Below are 8,347 nucleotides of genomic sequence, written 5' to 3'. Positions count from 1 at the left end.
GAAAGACTATTGGCAAGCCGTAGTTCGTGGCTATTTCTGCCAGACAGACTTGTTTTTGTTGGGGAAAGCATAATTACAGAGTGATATGTACATTATCCTTAAATGGAGTTGGAATATCTTTGCAGGATAGTCAAAGACTTTAGTTCCCTGATGTAAGAATGGGTGAGGGCAAAACAGGATGAAATTGGGAAGTAAGCTTAAGTGACTTTCTTTCCGTCCTCCTTTGGTAATCAAACATCATCCTTCAAATGCTTGTACTGAGCACCATACTGGTGTTGCCCTCCTGGGTCAGACTCTGTTTTCACAATTCCAGCTGTAGTTTTCCTGTATCTCAGTTCCAGATCTTGCTAGATCTTGCTAGGTGACAGGAATTATTTGATAAACTTACTCAACCCAAACTGTAGTGAGTAGATACTGTGCTAAGTAAGGGTCCTGGTTTTCTCTTTAACAACTGTTAATGTCCCTATGGGCCAAATAAATTAGTAATGGGGGATTTCAGGCACAGCCAGAGAAAGGGCAGAGAGCTTTCGGCTTTCGTCAATTCTTTGCCTATTCTCTAAATGCGTAAATCTGCGAAGGCTCTCACCTGTCTGTCACTGATAGAGAGAAGGTGGAAGCATCTGGGGGTAGTTCTGGCAAAGCTTCTCATTCACCACACATGAGAAGCCCCTACTTACGCAAATTTTTCTAGTAGAAATTCTAACAGCTTACCATCATATTTTGACATGACTTTTTGAAAGCATGTTTTTCATTCTAAAATTGGGTAAGTGTACCCCATGCATAATAGTTTTTGTCAGATCATCCCACATCAAAAAGTGTGCCCTTTTAGACCAATCGCTGAAGTATGCTTTGAGTTTGAGACCCAACCCCCATCCCTTTTCTGTCACGATTTGCCTTCAGCCTCCCCAAGAACTGTTGAACCAGGCAAAACATCTGCAGCTCCCATCACTGCACCCCCAGTGATGGACTCAAAGGAGGGTGGCTAAAAGAATACCAAGGCTATTCTTCTAATTACTCATTGTTTAGAAAGTGGAGTTTTGCTTATGTATGTTTCATTCTTTTAGTCTTTTTCAAAATTAAAAGGTAGAAGATTGAAATTAGAAATAATGCTCAGCATTTATATTTGTAAATATATTTATCTGCATATATGCTGAATTTAATATGTTTAAAGATTATTTTAATTACCACTTACGGTGTATTTTATCAATCCCAAGGTCCTTATTATACATTTTCTCTTTTGATCCACGTAGCAATTCTATGTAACCTACTATCATCTTTTTATCGTGACTAGGAGGAAAAAAGATCCACATAAGTGCTCCCTATATAATTTCATATAATTCTTACCACAGCATTGTAAAGCAGGCATTATTTATATGTTTATGTTTTTACAAGTGAGTATTACCCAGCTTTTAAACGGAGAAACCAGAATCCAAAGGCAGATGTGTCCGACCTCAAAGCCCCGTGCTCTTGCTCCCACCTCCGCCCTACCCCACCGAGGGCTGGCATTGTTCTGGCCTGGGCGGAGGCTCCTCTCTACGCACCATGACCTCCGTCCGTGGAAATGGCTTTTTTCAGGAGGCGCATTCCGCCAAGACAGCAGGTTTTCCCCACTCAGGGAACCGGGTGGTTGCTCTACCTACAGCACTCCCAGCCTCTGAAATTCCGTGGTGTGGATGTGGAAAGGTGCTGGTCCCAGCCTAAGTAACCAAAGGCAGGCATTTTGCTGCTGTTACCTACATGCAATCAATTATTGCCTTCTGCCCACCTAATCCCTTCATCCCTGTTTCTCTAAAGCCATTTCACCCTGCTTTTCACCTGGGAACTGCAGCACCTGGGAACCGCGAGTCCCTCCTTTGCGTCATTCTGCCTGCTTCCTTCCACTTTGTAAAATGTAGATTTTGTTAACCACTCCGCACAAGCACACCCGCCCCTACCCACATTTTTTAACCTAGAAATGTCGGCTCCTGTCAGGGTAGAAGGCAAGGGATATAGGAGGGGAGAAAAAAATCAATGCCAGCTTCTGGCTATCATTTAAACACAATAGAATCAACTTCTGCGGACATCTGCTATTCTCAGGCTAAATTATGGCATTCGAAGGCTTCAAATTGGAGAAAGTACATTACCAAATCAGTTTTATAAGTGACACTTTTGTGATTCCAATATTATGAAAACACACTCAATTCCTTATTTCTTGTTGCATCTCTAAAATTAGGATTAGCCTAGGCTTAAGTGGATAAAGAACTCATCTAGAATAAAATAGAGTAACCCATTTCAAAGCCTGCACAAGTAAAGCCATTTTGCAATTATTTATATATTTATATACTTAAAGTCTTGCAAATGTTGTCAACCCTAGCCCTCACTGAACATCGCAACATGGCGCCCAGGGGAGCCTTCAAACCTGACAGCCATTACCTATTTGTCAGGAACAAGGAGAGGTTTTAAAGAAAAATGAGGTCTCCCCCTTTCAGATGTAAAAATAAAGGGCGGGCTGAGAGACACATCCAAGAATAGGCAGTGTGAGGACCTAATGGGTCATGACAGCTCAGATATAGAAGTTATCTCCCCTCAGGAGGGGTGGCCCCATTATGCACTTGTGGTTGTGTTTTGCTACAGCAGCCATGAGTGATGAGGCCACCCTTATCTCACAGAGATGAAGACCATATTTTCCAACCCTGTGGCATGTTCTTTCTGTGCACCCACTTAGGGCATGGATTTTATTTCCCAACTACACGCATGTATATCTCACACACACAGCAGAAGAAAGAACTGCCTGTCTTTAAGTGACATTTACTGATGAATGTGCCACTACTGACATCTTGAATGAGAACTCTCCCCCAAAACGGTAGACACTTGAATGACTTTCAAGAAAACCAACTCCCCTGCTCTATCAAGATGGCTTTCATATCCACTTAGCTCCCTATGCCAAAACATTTTAGAAATGGCACCGCCGCGTTTTAAAAACCAGAGTGATCCCCCTTGTCTGAAAAGTGAAAAGCAAACAGAATCCTTGCCCATATTGTTCCCGTGAATTGGATCACCCCTGTCTTGAAAGCTATGAACTCCGTAAACCTGAAAAAATGCGCATTCTCAGGTCAGTTATTTTCTAAAGCAGGCCTCCTGGTGGAAAGCCTTGGTGATACAAGAGCATATGAATCTTAGCCCTGCTTAAATCACCCGTCGTTCTATATTGTGCTTTCTCTTTTTAGTTTTAAATTATTTATTAAAAGACACAATCCCTGTTAGGGCAACCTCATCAGGATGGAGAACATGGATCCGGTGACTTGTGCATAAAATCTGCAACTCAAATGAAAACTGTGGGGAAACTTCAAACAGTGACAGAAGAGAAAGAACTCAAAAGTGAGGTGTTCTCCTTTCTGATTTTAGTTCAGAAGAGGAAATGGCTTGTAAATATTTTGGTTTTATTCAACAAATGTTTTTTTTTTTTCTCTCTCTCTCTGTTTTAAAGCTAAAATGCTTTTAGAAACCCCCAACTTGTCTTTCCTCATAAAAATACAAGGAACCTTGCTTAAGGTTAGTTTTGTCCCTCCTTTAGGAGGTGCATGTGGGGTGTTTGGGAGGTGAAAAAGGGCTGGCTGCTCTCTTTTTCTTTGCTTTGATGGATTCCTCCCCTCATCAACCATTGCCTAGCTCATAATTATAATGCAAAACAGCATCCCCACAGCCTGCTTGGTGCATTTCAAATCTGAACTTCCTTGAAGTTCTAAGGATTTTTAAATATTGATATTCATTAATTGTGTGGCTTTTGTGATATAAATGCACAGTACACACTTTTATGTGCTGGAAACAGCTAAAAATGCCATGTCACAAGTGTTTACATGGCTGTTATGGAAAACGGTACCATGCTAATATATGTCTGCTTCTTAAATTCTGTTAGCAGTTGTAAGACAGTCAGATACCACCCGTGGGATCTTGTGCCCTCATGAAACACAATTACAATGAGAATATCTCATTATCTCATTGGCTTTAGCTTACTGCTCTGTTACCATGGTTTCAAATACACAGAGGAGTCTGAAACTAAGAGTGCTGCTAACAAAGAACATATCCTTGTACAATGACATCAGATCATGTTAGACAGAATAGACTTAATTAAATACCCCCTGATGGAGGCCAAAATACAGAAGTTGGGTCTACTTTTTAAAAAGGAAACCTGCTATTTAAAAACATCCTGCTTAATTTACTTGGAAATTTTTAATTTGTTTTTAACAGCAACTACAATAACGAAAACAAACTCTGAATCCAGATCTCATTTAATATTCACTGGTAGTAATGAGAAGTTAAAAAAGATGGAGAAGAAAAAGACAACTGTCAGAAGATACTGATATCAAATGTGGGTTTCTTCCAAGTGTCTGGCTACTGAACCTAACCAATCCACAGATTAAGCACAGGCAATAGTTCTGAGTGCAGACTATTATACCCTCTGCTGTTATGTGTCCTCAGAATTCCAAGCATGAATTCTAGCCTTCCCAGATGAGACCTGGTTTTGCCAGATACAATCATGGCATTTCAACCTCTTTTTTGACACACCAAGTGTCTAACTTTGCAAAACTAGAATTACACAACTTATCATGAAGGGAAACAAGTTGATTTTATTAGAAGAGAGATCACAACTTTGGACTCTTGGACTTCCAACTGTTGTGTAGCTTGCCGTGGTTTGATTGATTTCCATCCCCTGGCTTACTCTGCACTGATGAAAGTACCTCATGACTCCAGCCAATGTGGCTTTTGTTTGAGCAAAGCTTTCAAATACACTTCGGTATGAGAAATCATTTAGGCTTCAGAATTATCCCAGCCTATAACCATTTTTCTTCCAAAGACCTAAAACAGTGGCTGTCATTTTTTTATGTTGTAAAATTAATTTCCCTATAGTAGAAATATCCCTCGTCAATGTGAAGTTTATTCCTCCTCCCCATACCACACAGGCACACTAGAATCATAGAGGTAAAAAAAAAGAAAAAGAAAAAATTTAAATCACTTATAGGCCCTGGAGACTATTGGGTGACATAATGTGACAATAATGACATCCCTAGTGGTGTTAATTGATTTTGTCCTGGTAGAGAGGGTAATTTGGCTTTCACAGTGACTGCGGGATCATGGACTTACTGATTGGTCTGCCTAGGTAGTATTACCATTAATGAACAGAAAACACACTTTCTTCCTTAAAAGATACTGGTAATTATGGGGAAGGGAAGATGGAAAGCCATGGGTTCTTAATCATTTAAGGAGTGTTCATTCTGAGCTGTTTGCATTAAAAGGGGATATATGTTAAAAGACTGTGAATTAGCAATTCAGAGTCTCACTCTATAAAATCCAGCTGCTTTTCTGCTACCTTAGGAAGATTTGTGAAAAAGTCAAATGATTTGTAAAGTGTGCTTTAAGAGAAAAAAATAGCAATTGGCAGATGCATGTGCTGTGTGATTAAAAGTGATACATCATCTGTCAAGCTGGCTTACTTTATTGGTCTACATTCCTTTCTTTATGGCTTCTAATTGGTGTGACTTTGAAAATATTTTTAAAATGAAAAACACATCTCATTCTAAATTGTATGTGTGTAATAAGATATTCAGACAATTCTCTGATTTTCAGAGAAGCTGGATAGATTTGGGAGTCATTCAAGCTGAAACGAAATAATTGAGATTATGTAAATAAAAATGATGTTACTCATATCAGTTAAAGGAACCATTATTCTCTGTGTCCTCCAAGCTTGAAAACTTTGGAAGTATCTCAATTCATTTCTTACTCATTGGGTTCAACTGGCTATCAAGTTCTATCTGTTTTATGAGGCCTGGTGACATTCTGCCTGTAGGCATCAGTTCTGTCAAAGCAGTTGTTTATAGCTGGTATTCATTGTATTGGTGGTATCTGTGCAGTACAGTAGCTGCACTTGTTGCTAAATATTTTGCATATTACGACTACATTCTACTATTTAAATATCTTTTGAATCTGCCCCTTTATCTCTATTAACATGCCACTACCTTAGGTCAAATTTTAGTTTTCTCTAATCTAGACTCTTGTAATAATTTTTTAAGGGGGATTATTAGCTAGTTACTGTTTTTTCTCTTTTTTAGTAGTAGTATTTAACTGGTCTTTTTTACTTCAATGCCTTCCTACTCTAATCCATGTTCCACATTCTAGCCACAGTTACTTTTCATAGTTATGTAAACTATTTTTTTTAGGCCAGGTACGCTGGCCCACGCATGTAATCCCAGCACTTTGGGAGGCCAAGGTGGAAGGATCACTTAAATACAGGAGTTCAAGATTAGCCTGGGCAACATAGCAAGACCCTGTCTCTACAAATAAATAATTATAATATTAGCAGGCATGGTGGTGTATGACTATAGTCCCAGCTACTTGAGAGGCTGACACACGAGGATCGCTTGAGACTAAGAGTTTGAGGCTGCAATGAGCTATGATTGCCACCACTGTACTCCAGCCTGAATGACAAAATGAGTCCCTGTCTCAAAAAACAAACAAACAAAAGCCCTATTAAAAATAGAAGTATTGTGTGCATATAGAAAATTGCATAAATCATACCTCTACAGCGGTGTTGTTTTAGGATAGGTTCCCTAGAAGCAGAGCCTGAGTTAGGGATTTTTATGCAAGTGATTTATTTAGGGAGAACTGTCCATTGAAACCTGTGAGAGAATAAGTGAAGCAGGCTACGTGGGAAAAGTTGTGAAGAACTGTGAAGGGTCCAAGATTTTGCCTTGCTTGCAAGCTAACAAATTAGCCTGGCACAGTTTCATGGATGCTGGCAGACTCTTGGGTCAGAAATAAAGTGTTTTAACACCGACAGCAATAGCAGAAGCCAGAGTATCAGCATTTGCACCAGCTCCCTGAGCCTCAGTTTCCCTAAAGTGATGCAAAGAGGGCCACGTAATGTCCCTGCACAAGTAGTGGGTTATGTTAGAGGAGAGGAACCCTGACCTTAGGGAACCTGAATCTTTTACAATGGGTAGTAACCTGTCTGAACATTGCCCTGAAAGGATATGTCATTTTTCTTATACTGGTAGTAAACCTGCCCTTTGTTCCAGGGAGACACTATTTTTATCTTCCAAGGCTGTTCACTATACAAACATCCTAGAAAGGATGGTGCAGAACATTGCCATCAATGCCTCTGGTTGGCAAGGTGGGCAGAAATGTGAAAGTCCTAGGAAAAATTGTCTCCCAACAGAAGGCTTTACATTTGGCTAAAGTCTAGCCTCATGGTAATCCCTTTGGGAGGTCTAGAATATGGATAGCTCCTCAAGCAAGGGGGCTGGCTTTTTGTACCTCCTTTCTTTTTCAAGGTTTTTTTTTTTTCTATTCTTTGCCCTTTGCATTGCCAAATTTGATTTAAAATCAGCTTGTCAATTTCTAACAACAACAAACCAAAACCAAATTCAGGTATTTGAGATTATATTGAATCTATAGGTCAACTGGGGGAGAATTTACTTCTTATAAAGTTAAAAATGTCCAATGTGTGAACATTTTGATATGTTGCATTTTGTTATAATTCAGTTCACAACACATTTTTCTTAGGTCTTCTTTAATTTCTTTCTATAAAGTTTTGTAATTTTCAGTGCAGAGGACATGAACAGCTTATTCTATTTATTTCTAGGTGTTTGATGTTTTCTGATATTATGATAAATGTTTTTAAATTTTTGTTTTCAATTGTTTGTTGCTAGAATATAGAAAAACAATTGATTTTTATATTGCCTTGTATGCAATGATTTTGCCAAATCCATTTTTAAATTTTAACAGTGTTTTTAGATTATTTTGGATTTTTAAGCATACAGTTATATTGTCTATAAAGAGCAATAATGTATCTTCTTTTCTAATCTTTGTGTAATTTATATTTTTTCTTTCCTTATTGCAATAGTCAATATCCTTAGCACAATGCTGAGTAAAAGATAGTGTACATCCTGCCCTCATTCTTCATCTAAGAGAGGCTTTTACCATTAAGTATGATGTTTGCTGTAAGCTTGTTCATTCATTCATTCATTACAGATGCTCTTTATCAGAGTAAGGAAGTCTCCTTCTATCCTAGAATGGTAAGGGTTTCTAATATGAGTGCACTTTGAATTTTATCAAATGCTTTTAGTACCTTTATTTTGATGATTATATTATTTTCTCCTTTGTTTTGTTAATATAGAGAATTACATTCATTGATTTTATAGTGCTAAACCAACCTTGCATTCCTGGAATAACCCCAAAATAATTATGTTGTATTATCTTTTCAATATATTGCTGATTTTGATTGGCTAGTATTTTGCTTAGAATTCCAGCACCTATGTTCATGAAAGAAACTGGTCTGTAATTTTACTTTCTCATTATGTGTTTGCTAGGG

Source organism: Pongo abelii, chromosome 2 (assembly GCF_028885655.2).
Source record: "Pongo abelii isolate AG06213 chromosome 2, NHGRI_mPonAbe1-v2.0_pri, whole genome shotgun sequence".
Taxonomy (NCBI): domain Eukaryota; kingdom Metazoa; phylum Chordata; class Mammalia; order Primates; family Hominidae; genus Pongo; species Pongo abelii.
The sequence above is the reverse complement of the archived record's forward strand: the minus strand, read 5'-3'. Positions refer to the sequence as shown.